The following is a 20,954-nucleotide window of genomic DNA, read 5'->3' as shown; positions in this document are numbered from 1 at the left end:
AAAGAAGGGAAACACAATCCTAGGTTAGGAAAGTGTACTCTAGCTAGGGTTTGTGTAAAAATGATGGAATTTAAGGATGGGTTTGATAGAGGGTGTTTGGGAATGTGTGATTAGGATAGGATAAGGTGTATAAGCATCAAGATATAAGTTTTGATAACAATTCTACCATGGAAATCATGAAAACTGTTTTCAAAACCCTAAGAGAGGGAAATGAAACTTAGCAACACAACTAAAAGATTAATTGAGTAAATAAGAGGCCACCAACCTGGATTGAATATGACAGAATCAGAATGTGATGAAAGAAACCACTGCAAGGAAGTTCATATATTTTTGACGAAAAACGCAGCAGTCCAAGGAAATGCACAACACATCATGAGGATATGCGTAGCGCTGAAGAGAAACTTGGCTTGGGCATGCAAAGACTGATCTTTAGTTGACAAATTTGATTTGTCTTGGTGGAGTAATGTCTTGGAAAATGAAATGAGCAAAGAGTGAGTTGGAATCATTTATAACTTGTGGAAATCGATTTTTTACTCACATGTGGTAGTTGACCCACCATCATTTTTCTTAACTTGATTTTGATGTATCTTTTAATGCATCTTCATAACTTTATGAAATTATTTCACTATAAATGAGATAAAAAGCATGCTTTAAACCCTTTATTGATAGCTTGACTTCCACTGCTCCTTTATAAAATGATTTTAATGGTGACATGAGCAATTTTCAAAACCCTATCACCTAGTGGTGACCCAACATGGACTTATGGGATGAATTATGTCCATAATGACTATGGGACTCTTCTAACAATAATTTGACTTGACCATGATGGTGTTGATTGACCATGGAACTGAAAGGAGTAGTAAAGACTAAACCTCCCTAACCAGTGACCAAAGTTTTATTGAAAAGCTATTTGAAACCATAAAAATTTGACATAAGACCATAGTAAAAAAACTTTTTAAGAGCACATTTGATCATCGGTGACTGACATGACTAATAGGCACTAATAGAATACAAATAGTAATAAGGGTAAGAATCTTGAGAAGAGATTCTCCCTCTGACTGGGGATTTGCATCATTCATCTGAATTCATGTAACCAACATGTCTCTACTTGAGTCATGCAACAAAAGATCTCTTAGATCATAAACATATGGCTATGAGCATCATGACATCAATATTTCATCAAATATTTAGACTCAAAGCAGTAGATAGAATTCAAATATTATGAACACAATAACACTTTCTATCAAGTCACTCAATCAAGTTAGGACATTCATTTTAACCATATGCCGTCAAGCATAATATCATAGGTAGTAAGATATATGGAATATTAATCTTACACTTATACCTCTCACATCAAGGCTACCATGAACTTCATGACCAATGCGATTAGATTAGGTCAAAGCTTTGTCAAAACAACAAGAGCGTCAATCACTCTTTCCATATGCTTTCATCATGCTTATCGCAAGCATTACTAGCAGACTCATGTATAGGAGTCAATGAACTATCCTTTTATATGAAATCCATCATGACAAGTATGAAGGGTACCATTTTCTAGATCCAAGGTGCTAGCCTTCTTTATAGGATCACGATATCCAATAGATAGATCATAGTTGTTAGCCAAACATAAAGTGTACCAATGTATCAACATTAGATAGCCTCATAGAATTCAGATCAAAATGATCAACACAAAGTGAATTATTTCATCATAGGAAACATAGATCAAAGTCACTTTCATGTGGATGTATGAGCCATTAAATAAATATACATTCTCATCATAACTTAGGGCTTACTGAACCAATGGATGAAACATACCATGCATACCTTGTGGTATTACCTGTGCACATTTTCATTAGACATAGCCCACTTGAAGCACTTTATCATATTTTCATCAAGTACCTCTTTATCTCTTTCCAGATCTGTATCTCAAAATGATCCTCAAGAAGGATATACTCATCACATCTCATCAAGGAGGATAGAAACATCCATATACTCAAATAAATATGCAGGAAGTACAAGCAATAAACATGATCATTAGATCTATAAGTCTAACAAGTAAGAAGCATCGTAAGTCAAAAAACACTTATCTTTAATGAGAGGTGATCTTCTCCCTTTTGAACCAATCTTCAAGAGCCATCAATGTTCATGGTCCATATACCAATGTTACCTTCAAGTATCCAACCAAATCTGCTAGGTATTATCCCATCTAGGGCTTCATCGAATCTTCATCAAGTGCTTCACATATAACATGCTAGAGTTTCATACATCAAATCTCAAGTCTTTTCCATAAACCAGGGTTTTCTCTCCAACGCTAACCTCATATAATCCATCAAACCTTAATCATCAAGATGCCTAGGGTTTTCTTCAAACCCTAGAATTCTTTAAGGTCTCCACCATCCTCTTCTTGCTTCCATCCAAGGTGTCATCATCAGGGTGATCTCCGTGACTTTTCTTTAGCCCAGCTCTGATACCATGTTAATTTTCCATAGGGTGACATTGTTATTTTCTATGATAGTTGCATTTCATCATTAATATATTAAGTTCACCTCATATCATCGTTAGACTATTAAGATCTACACCATTATACATCAACATATGCAAATATATAGAAAGAAACAACATCACCATCATCATCAATGCAACGAAACATAAAAGGAATAGTAGAAGAAAAAGCATAAACACACATAGAGACCCAGGATTGGTCCAAGACTAGGGAAAATCCCACTATGGGGAAAACCCTTGCAAATATTCTTCTTCTTAGATCGTCATCAAATGATGAAGAAAAAGAGAATACAATGATCCATAAATTTATATATGAAGCAAAATAGTAATGATATCCATGAAACAAATCTGATCATGCTAGGAATCAGAACTCTCATACTGATGGATGTAATGTGCTCTTACAAGCTCATGTCAATTGTTGTATACTTTTGTCACTGTTTTGAACACTGTTGAGCACTGCTGATACTGTCAATGAGCCCAATACATATGTTTGCAGCGGATAATAAAAAATTAGATATACATATCTATAGATCTGTATAATAGCAACGAGAAACCCAGATATACTAGATCACTGAAGTCAACTGAAGCCAAGATGCCAAAACCTAGATTTGAACTTGGGTCGCTCTCATCAAAACTGTTTATGTGCGATTGAAACTCCCTGGTCACTCTCTTGGATACTGTGTGAGGGAAATTGTGACTGCTCGGTCACTCTCAAGAAGACTCTTTGCATGTGATTGGGGTGCAACACACCCAAAACCCTTGGTCGCTCCCTTGAAGTTACTGTGAATGTGTCTGGAACAACTTGGTTGCTCTCAGGACCATTCTGTGTAAGCGACCAGGGATTGATACCTCCAGATCTTCCTTTGAAGCCATAGTCGCTCCCATAAGCCTCCGTACAAATGACTATGGGTCTCTGGTCTCTCTCATAGTCTTGTTTGCCAACATGCAGGGACCAGAATGCCTTGTTCTATGCCAACGACTGAGATCCAGAAGACCCTAACCTAGAGTGAACCTTTCACCTGTGATTTTGGACCCTTGAGAAAAATCCTTTTGTCGAACCTGTAAGAACCAATACAAAAGAGAAGAGAAGGCATGTCCCAATGGTATTGAGGTCTCTTCTATTTATAGACTTTCGTGAGGGTTCACTTGGGGTTAAGACTGACCCAAGCAATTACTCATGTGGTTAGGGCCGACCCATTCCATAATACATGTATGAATAAAATAATTCATAACTCAACTTCCGCTTGATCAAATTGGGTGATATTTAGGTTGATTTTGGTCCTCTCAAAAAGAAGAATCTAATGCAATCATTATCTCAGTCATTTGAGCTGTCCAAGGTGTAATTTTACCATAGTTGCAAAAATTAACATGCCTTGCAGGAAAGAGATAAAAAATGACTAGTAAGATGGTAGACTACAAGTATTTTCCCTATGAATCAGGTGAGCAACATGATGTTGGGCACTCTTATGATTTAGCAGACACGTTGAGAAACTTGAAGGAAGAAATAAGGAGTTGTAAGGTGGACAATGACAAAATGATGCAGGAACAATAGAATCAAGCAGAGGTTAATGCAATACTCCTTTAGAGTTTTTCAAAATTGTAGTGACAGGGGCCTCTTCAGATCAGCCATGGGTAAGAGGACAAAACTAATGGGGCATATGGAAGTAGGTCACATGGTGGTCACAGGTTAGATAAAGATGACATAGTGAGAGATGGAAGGCTATTGGATACTCTGGATAAGAGAAGTGATGGACACAGGCACTACTCTAGTTCTGGTTCTAATATGCATTATGATTGTCATCGTTATCATCCTTACAGGAGGAGTGATAGGGGATAATTTACATATGAATTTAAGAAAGAAAAGCTACCTAGTTTTGATGGATATATGAAGAATCTAGAAGAAGCATAGGCTTGGATAATTGGGATGAAGAAGTTCTTCAAGTTGCATAATTACACAGATAATATGAAGGCCAGATTAGTTAACTTAAGCTTGAGAGACAAAGCAGATATCTGGTGGGAAGATGTGAAGCAGGTCAGAGAAATCAGTATAGAGGACTTGAGTTGGCACGAGTTCAAGAGGCTTTTCAGGAAGAAGTACTTGTCAGAAAGGTACTACGATGGTAAGGCCAAAGAATTCTATGAGCTAAATATGGGATCAATGACAGATGAAGAGTACACGACTAAGTTCCTGGAGCTATTGAGGTATGTACCGTATCTTAAATATGAGAAGGCCAAAGTTCAATGATTTGTTAGTGGTTTTCCATAAGTATTTAGAGATCGGATTGAATATGATGAGCCTCAGTCACTTGAGGAAGTTATTGGGAAATTGAATCATTGCTATGAGTAGTTGAAGCATAAGAATGAATCTCAGCAAGGATGGAAAGGGAAAGATAAAGGTAAAGGTAAATAAAAACCGAAAAGAACAATGCCTCAGGATGTAGATGATCCAGGTGGATATTGGTGGCCACCTGCCAAGTCCATTTGGATCCCCACCATTGTTTCTTTCAGCATTTCAGTTTCCTTAATTGTAGCATAATTTACTATTTTTAGCAGTTTTTCGGGTCCTGAACTTCCAGAGCCATTGTGAGGTTCCCAAAGTTGTAGTTCTCGGATTGATCTTTCTAACGAGATATTGTGCACGTTAAACGAAGATCGTATGCCAAAGTTACGACCTTGGGAAGTTGATGTACTAATTTACCCAAACGGGGCCCACAGTTTGGCGTTTCATCTTCTAGGGTTAGGTTTTTGGATGTTTAGGGTTTTCCATTGTTACTCAACAATAAATAGGCCTTCGAGCCTCATTGTAACACAGTTCAGAGGCATGTAGCCACCACATCTCTTCTCAGAGATAAGATACCATCACCTTAGCTGGTTTATTTCCATTTATGTTTGTAAGCATATTTCAGTGTTTTACAATAATGAAATGAAGTATTATTTCCACTGCATCTCTGTGTTCATGGTTATCTCTGTAATTTGTTGTGTTCCTGTTTAAATCCAGATCAGTGGTATCAGAGCGGTTTGCTTTTTCTCTATTTTTCTTTGCATATCCCCAACGAGGTCAGGATATAAGGAGTTAGGGCTTGAACTGGTCGAACCTTTGCAAGACCAACCTCACAAATCCCGACGGCCTCCCATGGTGAATGAAAAGAAAGATGAGGGGGTAGGAGATCCTATCAAAATCTTGCTCGAAGAAGCCCTCGAGCGACAAAGGAACACGATGATGGAAAACTTTGCCCAGATCCTTCAGCGGCTACCGAGGGGCGACACATCGGCTTCCAACATCTACTCTGGAAGCGCCACACCGTTTAAGGTATAAGTTAATTTTGAAATCCCCATATTTGAGGGTCAGATAGATGCAGATGCCGTTGATAAATGGTTAAATATGCTAGAGGATTATTTTTCTGTTCATGATTTTTCCAGTCAAGAAAAGATTATTTTCGCTCTTCACAAAGCAACTCCTCATGTCAAGGACTGGTGGGAAACCTACTGCGAGTAGAAGGAAGAAATTATAGGCTCACTATTTTCAGCCGTACCCACTTGGAATTCATTCCGGGATGCCATCAAGGAGTAGTACTACCCTGTCAGAATCTATGAGGATCAATACATAAAGTGGACCATGCTGCGACAGGGAAGGGACCAAGACGTGTCAGAGTTTACTAATATTTTCCATACCCTTTGCACAAATTTGGGTATCAAGGATTCAGAGTAGCATTTGATACTCAAATACCATAGCTACCTGCACAAGTACATCCAGGAAGAAATAGAATTCCCGAACATCTCCTCGCTCGGCATAGCATACTGATATGTCATCAAGGTCGAGAAAAAGTTTAAACCAAAGAAGCGAGACTTTAGATTTGCGAATCGGGAGCAAGGGAAAGGTGCCCCCAAACCGCAGAACAAAGGACAAAGCCAAGGCGGGGCGGGCCAAGACAACCTACCAAAGCTGCAAGCAAAGAACAACGTTGCGAAGCTGAAAAAGGACATGGGAAAGTGGTGTGAGTTCCATAAGAGCTCCACTCACAACACAAGTGAGTTTCTGGCCAAGTAGTCACTGGTGGCCGAGCTAAAGGTTTAAGAATCGGATGCATGTTCTAACTCTGAGTCAGAACCCGACAAGGGGAATGACAAAGGGAAGCAGATTATCGATGCGGATCCCAACACCACCGTTGCCACCACAAAGTTCCAGAAGGAAGAACTTGAACATCCAGAGGAGGAGGAGAATCTCTTCCACTCCCAGATGTGGGTAAAGGGCTCCCCACTACAGTTCATTATCGACAGCAGGAGCCAAAAGAACCTCATAGTGGCAGAGGTCATGAAGCGTCTGGGCTTACCAACCATAGCACATCCACAACCATACACCATCAGGTAGCTTCACCAAGGACGGGATCTTCGCGTGAGCTAGCATTATCGCGTTCCATACAACATCAAGCCCTTCACGGATGAGGTATTGTGTGACATTGCTCCCCTTGAAGTTTGTGATGTATTATTAGGACAACCATACTTGTGGAAGCAACATGCTGTGTATGAATCAAGGCCCTGTGCTGTTATCGTTACTTTTGGAAATAAGTTGTACAAGATACCGGAGGTAGCACCGCCTACTGCCATCTCTTTGGTTACTGCAAAAGAATGCATTAAGCCCATTTCCAAAACCGAAAAATTTGTTTTCCTGATGATACGCCCTCAAGGAAAGAAGAAGACAGTGGCCATGACCTCCAGACAGGGTCCCTCCACACGACAACTACAGATGGACAAAGTCATGGAGGAGTACGAGGACATCTTCACCTCCCTCGCAGGGGTTCCTCTGCAATGTCAGGTCAAGCACTCCATCGATCTGACCCTAGGTTCACCGCTGCCTAATGGACCAATCTATTGGCGCTCCGTTCTATAGAACGATGAAATCAAGAGGCATATTCAGGAGTGGCTGCAGAAAGGTCACATCCGTCTGAGTTCATCGCCCTGCAGGAACCTGATCGCGTTGGTACAGAAGAAGGATGGGACTTGGAGACTCTGTATTGACTATCGGGCGCTGAACAAGATCACTGTCCGTAATAGGTACCTGATCCCATGAATTGATGACCTCCTGGACCAACTGAAGGGGGCAAAATATTTCAGCGAGATAGATTTGAAGTCAGGATATAACCAGGTACCAATCGAACCCTCTGATGTGTGGAAGACTGCCTGCAAAGCCAAGGAGGGCCTTTTCTAATGGTTGGTTATGCCTTCTAGATTGACGAATGCTCCTACAATCTTCATGAGGCTAATGGATGAAATCTTGCGGCCATTCACCAACTCATTTGTAGTGGTATACTTGGATGAAATCCTGATCTTCAGCCAGAGTTGGGAAGAGCACCTCCAACACATCCGATAGGTTCTCCAAACACTGCGACAAAACAAGCTAATTGCCAATTTGGAGAAATGCACTTTTGGCATGACCCAGGTTTAGTATCTGGGATACATTATTGATGAAAAGGGGGTGCATGTGGATCTAGCCAAGATCCAATTCATTCAGGATTGGCCATCTCCAACCACTCTGAAAGAGCTCCGTAGCTTTCTAGGTCTTGAAAACTTCTACCGGATGTTCGTGTTGGGATTTTCTCATATCACTTGGCCCTTGAGTCAAGTCACCAAGGGAGGACCGAAAGCAAAATTATTTTGGTATGAATCTCAATAGAAGGCGTTCACAGAGTTGAAATATCGCCTCTGCTCGGCACCAGTGCTCGCATTACCAGACTTGCAACGACCATTTGAGGTCGAGACAGATGCCTCTAACTATGCTATTGGGGCAGTCCTTACTCAACATGAGCATCCAGTGGCATATCATAGTGAGACACTTTCAGACACAGTTTGGAAGTATCCCACTTAGGAAAAAGAGATGTATTCCATTGTGCAGGTCTACCGACAATGGAAGCATTACATTTTGGGGAAGGAAACGGTCATTCACACAGACCACTGATCCTTGCAGTTCATACAGACCCAAGGGAAATTGCAGAATGATTGCCATCAGAAGTGGTCCACATACCTGCAACAGTTCCATTTGAATATCAAGTATAAGAAGAGTAGCACCAATAATGTTGCAGATTGCCTCAGTTGACTATCGATCATGGCGTTAACCATCGTGCTCAACTCTTGTGGGCATGCGACTTTTGATTGGCCACTTCTCTACAAAAGTGAACCAGAATTCGACCACACATACCAGACACTCTTAGAGGGTCAGCATGTTCCAGATTTTCACCTTCACGATGCCCTGTTATGCCACTTGGGTCACCTTTGTGTTCCTTCAGGCGAGCGTGCCAAGATGATTTGGGAAGCACACTACAGTCGGGCTGCTAGGCATTTCGGGGTCAAGAAAACGGTGGCAGTATTGCAGAAGTATTTCTATTCGCCGAATCTTCGACAGGATGTCGGGAAGTACATCAGATCATGCACTGCTTTCACCATTGCCAAACTGACCATCAAGAAGCAAGGCCTCTATACCCCGCTACTTACCCCTAGTCGACCTTGGGAATCCATATCCGTGGATTACATGTCAGGCTTTCCTTCCACTAAGCATGGGAATGACTGTGTTTTTGTGGTTGTCGACAGGTTCTCGAAGATGGCCATTATGGCGACCTGCAAGAAGAATATCACAGCAGAAGCCACTGCTAAACTCTTCTTTGAACGAGTGTGGGTACACTTTGGGATCCCACAGTCTATCATCTCAGATCGGGATAGCAGGTTCCTCTGTACGTTTTGGTCCAGTCTCTGGTCGATGCTCGACACCAAACTCACTAAGTCCACAACCTTCCATGCTCAAACTGATGGCTAAATAGAGGTAGTCAATAGGATAACCGTACACATTCTGCGCATGTACAACTCAAAGCATCCACACACATGGGACGAGAGCCTCCCATATGTTCAGCACAGCTATAACCAGGCTCTAGTCCACAGCTCAATTGGCCACAACCCTTTTCAGGTGGGCTTGGGATTCCAACCACTATGTCCCATTGATGTGGCCATGCCATTTGCAGCCACTCATGTAGATTCGACTCATGTTCAATCTGAAACAGATAAGGCAAACAAATTCATTGAGCACATCCAACATATTCACCAACAGGTCCATGACATTCTAGAGAAATCAAATGCCAAGTACAAGTAGTGACATGATCAACATCGGGCGCCACACAAGTTTCAGGTGGGCGACAAAGTCTGGTTGCATTTGGAAAAGGAATGCCTTACTGGAGCCTATCGGAAACTCAGACCACTTTGATATGGTCCTTACACCATTACCAAGGCTATGGGAGATAATGCATTTGAGCTCAACATTCCCCCATTCCTTGGCTTGTACCCAGTGTTCAATGTGGACCACCTTCAGCCATACTTTCCATCATTACTAGACACATCCGACATTGTAGAACAACTCACACCCATAGAGTTAAATCCAGATTGCATGGAACAAGTTGCAATTGATCGGATCATGGACACACAGATCAAGCACACTTTCCAGCAAAATATCCAACTGTATCGAGTTGTCAAAGCAGGCCAACTCCTTCACCAGGGACCAAGTTCAGTAGAAGTTTCCTCATCTCATGGAGGAACTCAACGCAATGGGGACCATTGCTTCCTAAGGGGGTAGGAATGATCCAGGTGGATATTGGTGGCCACCTGCCAAGTCCACTTGGACCCCACCATTGTTTCTTTCAGCTTTTCAGTTTCCTTAATTGTAGCAAAGTTTACTATTTTTAGCAGTTTTTTGGGTCCTGCACTTTCGGAGCTGTTTTGAGACCCTAAATGACGTTTTTTGGGAAAACTGGGAGCAACATGGTCCATGGACGAATGTTGCTCTTCCCAAAGTCGTAGTTCTCAGATATATCTTTCTAACGAGATATTATGCGCGTCAAACGGAGATCGTATGCCAAAGTTACAACCCCGGGAAGTTGATGTACCAATTTACCCAAATAGGGTCCACAATTTGGCGTTTCATCTTCTAAGGTTAGGTTTCTGGATGTTTAGGGTCTTCCATTATTTCTCAACAATAAGTAGGCCTTTGAGCCTCATTGTAACATAGTTCAGAGGCATGTAGCCACCACATCTCTTCTCAGAGATAAGCTACCATCGCCCTAGCTGGTTTATTTCCATTTATGTTTGTAAGCATATTTCAGTATTTTACATTAATGAAATGAAGTATTATTTCCAATGCATCTCTGTGTTCATGGTTATCTCTGTAATTTGTTGTGTTCCTGTTTAAATCTGGATTAGTAGAAGAGAAAGAAAATGTGGCACCACAAAAGAAGTTCAATGAATCTATACAAGGACATGGGTCAGAATAACAGCATAGAGGTGATGGTACTGGGTGGTTGGAGTGTTGGATATGCAGTAAGGAGAATCTCTAGAGAGATTGTCTGCAGAATCAAGGTGGTAGGTATCATATATATAGTACACATGAGGCGCAGACTGTTGGGGATGTTAGTCGGAGCATTCCTCGTATCTATGCAACGCTGGATAACAAGTAGGAAGACCATTAAGCATCTATCATTGAAATGGACGGTAAGATTTTTGATCAAGTTTTTTGTATTTTGATTGACCTTAGATCTAATTATAGTTATGTTAGTCCTGACTTGGTGGATAAGTGTGGTTTGAATAAAGAAGTGCATGCAGAGTCTTGGTCAGTGCAGTTGGATACAGGTACAAAGAAAAGAGTTTATCATTGGCTAAGATATTGTGCATTTGAGTTGAATGGCATGTCTACATCAACACATATGAATGTATTGCCATTGGGATCATAAATTATTCTTTTGGGTATGGATTGGTTATATCTTCATAGGACCAAGGTGGATTGTTATGTCAAAGCCATTGAGTGCTTGGATGACAATGGGGAACTGAGAATCTTATAGGGTAAGAGGAAAGCAACACCATTTAGGATGGTGACAATTATGTAGGAAAACCACAGTAGTAGAGAAGGGTGTGTGTTATTTGTAGTGCACATTTCTAGTGACAAGGGTAAGGAAGTTGAGGATGCATATGTTTTGAGCAGGCACCTAGTTATACAACAATTTTAGGATGTGTTTCCTGTAGATATTTCAAAGTTTCCACCTCACAGGGAAGTAGACTTTTCTATTGAGTTGGTACCGGGGGTAGCTCCAGCATCAAAAGAACCATATAGGATGAGCACTCCAAAGTTGGTAGAGTTGAAGTTGTAGTTAAAGGAAATGCTTGAAAAGGGATACATTAGGCCAAGTATATCATCTTGGGGTGAACCGGTATTATTTGTAAATAATAAGGATGATACTCTCAGATTGTTCATTGACTACATGCATTTGAACAAAGTGACCATCAAGAACATGTATCCATTGCCAAGGATTTATGACTTATTTGATCAGCTAAAGGGAGCAGCAATGTTTTCGAAATTTTTTCTGAGATCCAAATATCATCAAGTACACATTAAAGAGGAGGAAATTTACAAGAGAACTTTCCGGACCAAGTATGGGCATTATGAGTTTGTTGTAGTTCCATTAGGTTTGACTAATGCTTTAGCTACCTTTATGTGCTTGATGAATAATGTGTTGTGTCCTTATCTGGACAAGTTTTTTATTGTGTTCATTGATGATATATTGGTATATTCTAAAAATGAAGAAGTGTTATGAAACCAACTCACAAAAAAATAGAAAAGATAGATCAATGATTTAGAAATCAACCTCTTTGAGGGAGAAACCTCCTTTACATTACACAAATGAACAATTCTTGGATGATACAAACACAAGAAAAAAGGACATTGGTGAGGGGCGAAAAATGTCACCATAAGCTCATTGGTGACGGTCAAAAGAGTGTTCGTCACCCAAAACTGAACGTCACCAAAGGTGGCGTCGCTAAAAGTATAGGTGTTTTGGTGACATTCAAAGTCCGTCACCAATAATGATTTATAATGATGGATAGTGACCGTCACCATTTTGTACGAGCAATGGTGACGGACCATAACCTCAGTCACCAAAACTGAACGTCACCAAAGGTGGCATCGCCAAAAGTATAGGTGTTGTGGTGACATTCAAATTCCGTCACCAATAATGATTTATAATGACGAATAGTGACCGTCACCATTTCATATGAGCAATGGTGATGGACCATAGCCTCAGTAACAAAAAATTGAATGTCATCAAAGGTGGCATCGCCAAAAGTATAGGTGTTATGGTGACATTCAAGGTCCGTCACGAATATTGATTATAATGACGGATAATGACCGTCACCATTTCATATGAACTACAACGATTTATTGTGATGGATATTTCATTGTCGTCACTATTGGTGCATATATATGGTGACGTTCATTGACCGTCACCAAACGCCGCATTGTCAAAAGTATAGGTGTTGTGGTGACATTCAAGGTCAGTCACGAATAATGACTATAATGACGGACAGTGACCGTCACCATTTCATATCAACAACAACGATTTATGGTTACGGACCTTTCATGGTCATCACTATTGATGCGTATATATGGTGTCGTTCGTTGACCGTCACCATTTCATATTTTGGTGAGGGTCGAAAAATGTCACCATAAGCTCATTGGTGATGGGCAAAAGAGCCTTCGTCACCAAAAACTAATCGTCATCATTCCATATGGATATCAGGGCACGATGGAATCGAACCACCAACCAACTGCTTGTAAAGCAGATGCTCTTCCATTGAGCTAGCACCCTTTAAATAATTAGACCTTGAAACTTCATAAATTGTAAATTCAACAACTTTCAATAAATTAAAGTCTCGAAAATATTTTACTAAACAAGCAAAGCAGCATCGAAGCTGCAAGTCCCTACTTAATGGTTATGGAACTTATGAAATGTGGGTGGAGGAAAAAATAATTACATATAAGAAAATCAATATGTTAAGTTGAATACTCAATTAGAAGTGAAACTTTGAAGACATTTATAACCTATAAATGACCTATAACTAGCAAATGCACCAAATATTGCAAAAGAAATGTCATAAGTGGATAGCATATGGAAGAAGAGCATTGATGAAGACAGATGCAATATGTTATAGGTTGAGTGAAATAAAAATCTCAATGTTGTTGTTGTTGGGTGTTTAGATATTTGAATGATATCTAAACTTCTGTGCAAATGTAACATGGATCTCCAGAAACCATGAACGGCATAGGATATATATAAATATATTCCCCCTTCACATAAACTAACATGCAATTTAAAATTTCACAAGTCCGCACTCAAAACACAACAACAACCAACAAATAAAAAAAATTGATGTGAACAGAAAGCAATAGCTTCACCTTCATTCTTAAGCTACTTCTGTTTATTTGAATTTGACTTGTGACATTCTTTATCTAAGAAGGAATCAAAATCATTACTAGTATCCAACACGGAATTTGGAGATCCCACTGACATCTGCATTTTTGTTGCCATGCCTGAAAACCATGGAGATCCATGTCAATAGTAGAATAAGATGTGTGCCTATTGCTCAAGAACACATTCCTTATTAACCATTGTTACCTGACAGAAACCAAAGAGAACACAATATCAATGTACACAAAATCCCCTACAGAAATATAATCATAACTTAACTAAGATGTCTAAAAGATGTTTTTAATTAATAAACTTTGTATTTGGAAATTATGTTTCTTTAGATTTAAAAAAGACTACCTTGTAGAACATTTCTGTCTATTTATCCAGGTAATTATATCGTAGCATATGTCACGTGGTAGCTATTATGCTCTTGACCTGTGAGAAGATACCAGAATACCAAGTATGCGGAGAAATATACCCAGAACACAGAACAATAAGAAATAACATAATGTATTTTATTATTCAGAAAGGAAAGTAATGTTCACTTGCCTCTTCGAGGGGGCAACCTCTAATAGAGTTGGGCTCAATTACAAAATAAGACATGACGCTCCTCAAGGGGAGTCTCTATCCTTTATATAGGATTCATACATGCAATACCATGGGTCAGTACCATGGTTCTTATTAATACCATCTATCTAATACCATGGCCGATTTGCAACTAACTGTGGTCCCTTCTTTAAGTGCGGGTCAACTGCTTACAATTATTAATATGGGCTTAATTGACTTTTTAACTAACTATAACTATGACTCGACCCTATTACATAAATAAGGGGGTTAGGGTTGGACCCTAACATGCCCTTCCCCATAAAAATAGCCTTTTCCTCAAGGCTGAAGTTGCGGAAACTGCTGAAGAACAGTGGCTGGTTCCCAGGTCGCATCTTTTGGAGAGGTGTCTTTCCACTTGACAAGGACTTCCTTGATCATGCAGCCACGTAGGTGCCGTTCTCACATGTCAAGAACCTGTTCAGGTTGGAGCCAGATTGAACCTTCTTCATCCAATTCCGGTAGACTGGTTTGAATTCTACAATGGCTCCCAACCACTTTCTTGAGGCATGAGACATGGAAGACGGGATGGATTTTTGCAGTGGGTGGTAAGGCTAGCTTGTAGGCTACTTCTCCTATGTGCTAAAGTATTTGATACAGTCCGTAGAATTTTGGACATAATTTCTAACAACCCTTGTCCTTGAGTGATGTTTGCTTATATGGTTGCAGCCTCAAGAATACCTGATCCCCTTCTTGAAATTTACGCTCTGAACAATTTTGGTCTGCCTGTTGCTTCATGCGATTTTGAGCTTGATGGAGATTTTCTTTGAGGTGGGCCAGCATGGTTGCATGGTTCTGTAGGAGTTGATCCATTGCTTGTACCTTCGAGCATCCATGGATATAAGAAGTAGGTGAAGGAGGGAGTTTACCATAAAATACTTCATATGGAGTCATTTTGGTGGTGGCATGATAGTTAATATTATACCACCATTCGGCTAGAGGTAACCACTGTACCCATAGATGTTGCTTTTCTGAAGTGAAACACTTGAGGTAGGTCTCCAGACATTTGTTGACTGCTTCAGTTTGACCATCAGTTTGGGGATGATAGGAAGTACTGAGTTGTAGTTGGGTACCTTGTAGCCTGAAGAGTTATTGCCAAAAGTTACTGGTGAAGATCAGGTCATGATCAAACACAATGGAAGTGGGCATGCCATGCAATTTGAAGATCTGGTCCATGAAAGATTGAGCCACCAAAGCTGGTGTAAAAGGGTGGGGTAGGGCGCAAAAATGAGCATACTTAGAAAGTCTGTCCACAACCACCATGATGACTGACTTGTTGCCTGACTTCGGAAGACCCGTAATGAAATCCATAGAAACCTCCGTCCAGATTGAGGTAGGGATGGGCAATGGTTGTAATGTGCCTCGGGATTTGACTGTTTCTTCTTTGTGGCATTGACACACATCACACTTAGCTACAAAAGTAAGAATGTCCTTTTTCGTGCCCGTCCAAAAGAATGAACGTCGAGTGCGAGCATAAGTCTTATGAAAGTCCGAATTGCCTACAGTGGAAGATGAGTGCAACTCTGCCAAAATGCGACTTTTAAGGGTGGATGTTGGTGATATCACTACTTTGTCCTTGTAGCGAAGAATCTCATCCTGCTAAGAGTAGCCCACTGTGGAATTTGGATCCGCCTGCAATTTATCAATGAGTTGGGAGAGAAAAGGATGTGAAACCATTCCTTGCGAGCCTCTTCAATCCACTCTAGAATGGGAAGAGAGATTGCTAGCAGGGTGCTTTCCTTCTCAAATTGGCGTGATAAAGCATCTACTACAACATTTTATCGCCCTTTCTTGTAAATTATCTCATAATCATATCCCAACATTTTGGCTAGCCATTTATTTTGTTGTGGCAAGGATAGGGGTTGCTCTAAAAAATATTTAAGGCTTTAATGGTCTGTGCGGATTTGGAAACACCGCCCAAATAAGTATGGTCTCCAGGTATCCACTGCATGTAAGATGGCCATAATCTCCTTCTCATAGGTAGATTGTCCCAGATTTGTACCACTTAGTTGTTGGCTAGTGAAGGCCAAGGGTCGACCTTCCTGCATTAAGAAAACCCCAATACCCGTACCTGAAGCATCACATTCAATCACAAAAGATTTGGTGAAGTCAGGTAGTGCCAATACAGGAGTGGAACACATGGCATGTTTGAGAACTATAAATGCCTATTGCGCTTCATCATTCCAGAGGAATGAATTTTTCTTGAGAAGGTGAGTGAGGGGTCTAGCAATGCGACCATAATCGGTGAGACCCAAAAATCCTCTCAAGCTCTTTAAGGTCTTTGGTTGAGGCCAATCCTGCATTGCCTGGATCTTTTTGGGATCCACCCTGACACCTTCACGCCCCACAATGTGGCCCAAATACTCAACTTCTTCCATGCCAAAAGAGAACTTGGACAATTTGACAAATAATTTATGCTTCTGGAGCAGTTGCAAGAGCAGATCTACATGCTGAAGATGTTTTTCCCAGGTGAGGCTGTAGATGAGGATGTCATCAAAGAAAATAAGGATAAATTTTCTGAGATATGGTTTGAGCAGGTGATTCATGAGGCTCTGAAAAGTGGATGGGGCATTACAGAGACTAAATGGCATGACCAGAAATTCATAATGGCCTTCATGAGTTCGGAAAGCAGTCTTTGGAATGTCTACTTCGTTCATGCGAATTTGGTGATAACCCGAGCGAAGGTCGAGCTTAGTAAAGAATTGAGCCCCATTTAGTTCATCCAGCAAATCATCAACAACCGGGATGGGAAACTTATCTTTGACCGTCAGCTTGTTGAGGGCCCTGAAGTTTGGACACATATGACAGTCCCCATCTTTCTTGAGCACCATGACCACAGGCGATGAATAAGGACTAATGCTAGGACGAATGACACTGGCTTCCAAGAGTTCCTTGATGATTTTTTCAATTTCATTCTTTTGGGCGAAAGGATATCTATATGGGAGCACATTTGGTGGTTGTGCCTCTGGGACCAAAGTAATGCTATGATCATGTTCCCCTCTCAAGGGTGGAAGCTCATGAGGCTTGTCAAAGACCTGCGGATGGTTGTTTAAGACCTGTTGCATCTTAGGATGAATATGAAGAGAAGTGGGTTCGAAGGCCTGGATGGCATTAAATTGGGCTATAACTCCATGGTGGCCCTTTTTTAACATTTTTCCCATTCTATGCGAGCTGATGATAGAAGGAGCACCTGCCTGGAGTCCGCGGAGGGTATGTGTGTGTTATTTTGCTTGAAGCTCATATATAACTCCTGGAAATCCATTGTGATTGGGCCGAGTATGTGAAGCCATTCAACACCCAAGACAATGTCACACCCACCTATGTTGATGGAAAACATGTGTGTCTTTAGGTGATAATCCCCCATTTGAAGTTTGACATTTTCACAACGGCCTTCACATTTCATTGTCCCCCCATCAACAATCTGGACCTGGAAATTAGAGACTGCTCTGACGAAACAATGCACTGCTTCAATGACTCTTTGATGGATAAAGTTATGCGTACGGCCACTATCAGTCAAGACTACTACACGGCGATGCTTAATAAAACCTCTAATTTTGAGAGTTTGGGGAGAAGAAATTCCTGCCAAAGCATGAAGCGAGATAACTAGTTCTTCAAGTGTAGTTGGGAGCTCATTGTCCGGCTGGTTGTCCTCATCTTCCTCCTCTGGTTCCACCAATGGTGGGGCTTCCTTAGATGAAATGTGATCAATAGCATCAATTTGAAAGAATTTAGGTTCCTTGCATTTATGCCCCGGGGAGTATTTCTCATCACAGTAGTAACACATCCTTGCTTTCTTCTTTCCGCCATTTCCGCTGGTGACATCTTTGAACCTTAAGTGTTTGGGTAGTGCATGGAGCCTGGGTGGGGCATCCCTTGGCTATGAAAGTTGGACGAGTCGACTGGGTCGCTAAGGCACATTCTACTTCACGAGCTATCTTGCAAACTGCCAACCATGAGATTGGGTGTTGTAGTCAGATGTGGGCTTGTATGGCGTCTTTGAGACCACTGATAAAACATTCCAAGTAGAATTCATCTGCTAGACCTCATGTGCGGAAGGCTAATGCTTCAAAGGATTTAATATATTCTTGCACTGTGCCTGTCTGTTGGAGCTTAGTACGACAACCCAAAAAGTTAGATTCATGGTCAAAGCGATCAGAAAGGGCTTTTGAGAATATCTGCCAAGTCAGTGGAATTGCATAGCAGCATTGATGCCACTGCCACCATTGCCATCTTTCTTGGTCCAAGTATAGGCTTCCCACACTTAGCTTAGTTGCATCATCTATGATGTGATTCAATGTGAAATATTGCTCCATTTGTGCTAGCCATATGGACGGATGAGAGCCATCAAATTTATACATGTCCAGCTTGGGTGGTCGAAGCTGGGACTGTTGGTGGTTTCCAAAAAAAGTGAAGAGAATGCCTAGACTCGCCCTCAAGGTTTTCATTAAAAGCATATGCCTCTGATTGTTCCCTCGACTTGCCCTTTGTGATTGTGTCAGTTAAGGTCTGGATCTACTTCGTTAATGCCTCCAACTTTTGTTCAAGGGTGTCGATCTTCTCATTGGCCATAGCTTAAGCTCTGGTTTGTACCATGCACCGATCTGGTGCACTAGTCATTACTGTGAATAAAAAAAAATCTGGGACCACTCGAAATTTTGATGCTGACAAGTGAATGGTACCACCTTGCTCAGCTCGTCGACCTATTTTTTTTTTTTTGCTCCGAAAGGAGTTTTACTCCTCGCTTAGGAATACTGCAGTAGTCGATTCCTAGAAAAGTTAATTCTGCCCAATGTCCTGCTAGAATCATACCCAGGTATAGGAGCCACACAAATAGTCAGATCTATCGGTGAAACCCTCAATTACAGAGTATGAGTAGGAATGTGGCAGTGATCGAACCCATGCTGCTAGATTTGAATGGTGAATCTGATTGTTTCAACTGCTACATAACCCAAAATGCTAGATTTGAATGGCAAATCTGATAGATCTGATTGGCAGATCTAATAGATCGGAATGGCGGAACTGATTATTGCGGCCATGACAGAACCCATCCTACTAGATCTGATCTGGAAAAGATGATGCATGATCTAGAGAGAGACAAGGGAACTATGGTCTCAAGGAGTGTCAGGTGCTACAGATCGCAATATACATAAGGGTCCGACAATAGCACTCGGCCCAATATTTCAGGGCACTAACCAAGGAGGATCAACCGTACCCTTAGCCGTACAACTCGACTACCCTATCGTACGCGCGAGTAATCTCCCCTAGTGCTGTTCTCGGTCAACTGTAGCAGCAAGACGACTAACGGTTTATCTATGTTGAGGTTTCAAGAGAGCCTAGGGGGCTTCCTATATACCCAGAGGGTACTTGGAAGATAGTCCATGCACGGTTCTGTCTAATGCGCTACTACTCGAAGGGGTACCCACATGGGTTACAAGGGAGTCCAACAAGCATGACCACCTCTTGTATTTCCTGTGTGAATGCCTCCCCAAATCCGTAGGTTTATGCGCTCAACGACAGATCCCGTGGTTTAAAGACGCCGGAAAACGTCTCTAGCTAAAAAACATTCTGCTAAAAATGGAGATCCCACCGACCCTGGAAAGTGCTCTGATACCACTTGTTATGCTCTTGACCTGTGAGAAGATACCAGAATACCAAGTATGCGGAGAAATATACCAAGAACACAGAACAATAAGAAATAACAACATGTATTTTATTATTCAAAAATGAAAGTAATGTTCACTTGCCTCTTCGAGGGGGCGACCTCCAATAGAGTTGGGCTGAATTACAAAATAAGACACGACGCTCCTCAAGGGGAGTCTCTATCCTTTATATAAGATTCATACATGCAATACCATGGGTCAGTACCATGGTTCTTATTAATACCATCTATCTAATACCATGGCCCATTTGCAACTAACTGTGGTCCCTTCTTTAAGTGCGGGTCAACCACTTACAATTATTAATATGGGCTTTATTGACTTTTTAACTAACTATAACTATGACTTGACCCTATTACATAAATAAGGGGGTTAGGGTTGGACCCTAATAGTATCAATCTACAGTGCCTAAAGTAAAAAGAAAATTTTTCTCAAGAAAATAGATTTAGAAAAGAGCTTTGAAAACTATATGTTTGTCATCAAAGCTTTAATTAGTTTAACAAACAGGTCGCTCTCTGCAGACCAGACTCAAAGAACATGGAGCTGATATCAAGAATGAAAGGTCTCGTTCTTCAGCCCTCGCAGAACATTCGTCAAAAACTAAGCACCATGTCTTCTTGGAAAACGCCTCCATTATCGCCAAGGAAGAGCAACACCATAAGCGAAAGATCAGAGAAGCTCTTGAGATTTTCAAACCCCCGCATAATCTCAACAGAGACAATGGCATGGAGATTAGTGGAAGCTGGTTTCCCCTAATCAGAAAAATTAATCCGATATCAGTATTATAATAATAATAATAATAATAGCAATAATAATAATAATAGCAATAATTACTAATTCATTACTAATTAATTAGTAATTAATGAGTAATTAATTAATTAGTAATTAATTATTATTAATTAATTATTAATCAATTATTAATAAT

This window comes from Pinus tabuliformis, chromosome 3_2, assembly GCF_031772625.1.
Source record: "Pinus tabuliformis cultivar Carrire ecotype Pingquan chromosome 3_2, CPIR1, whole genome shotgun sequence".
NCBI lineage: Eukaryota > Viridiplantae > Streptophyta > Pinopsida > Pinales > Pinaceae > Pinus > Pinus tabuliformis.
This window is presented reverse-complemented; position numbering follows the sequence as displayed.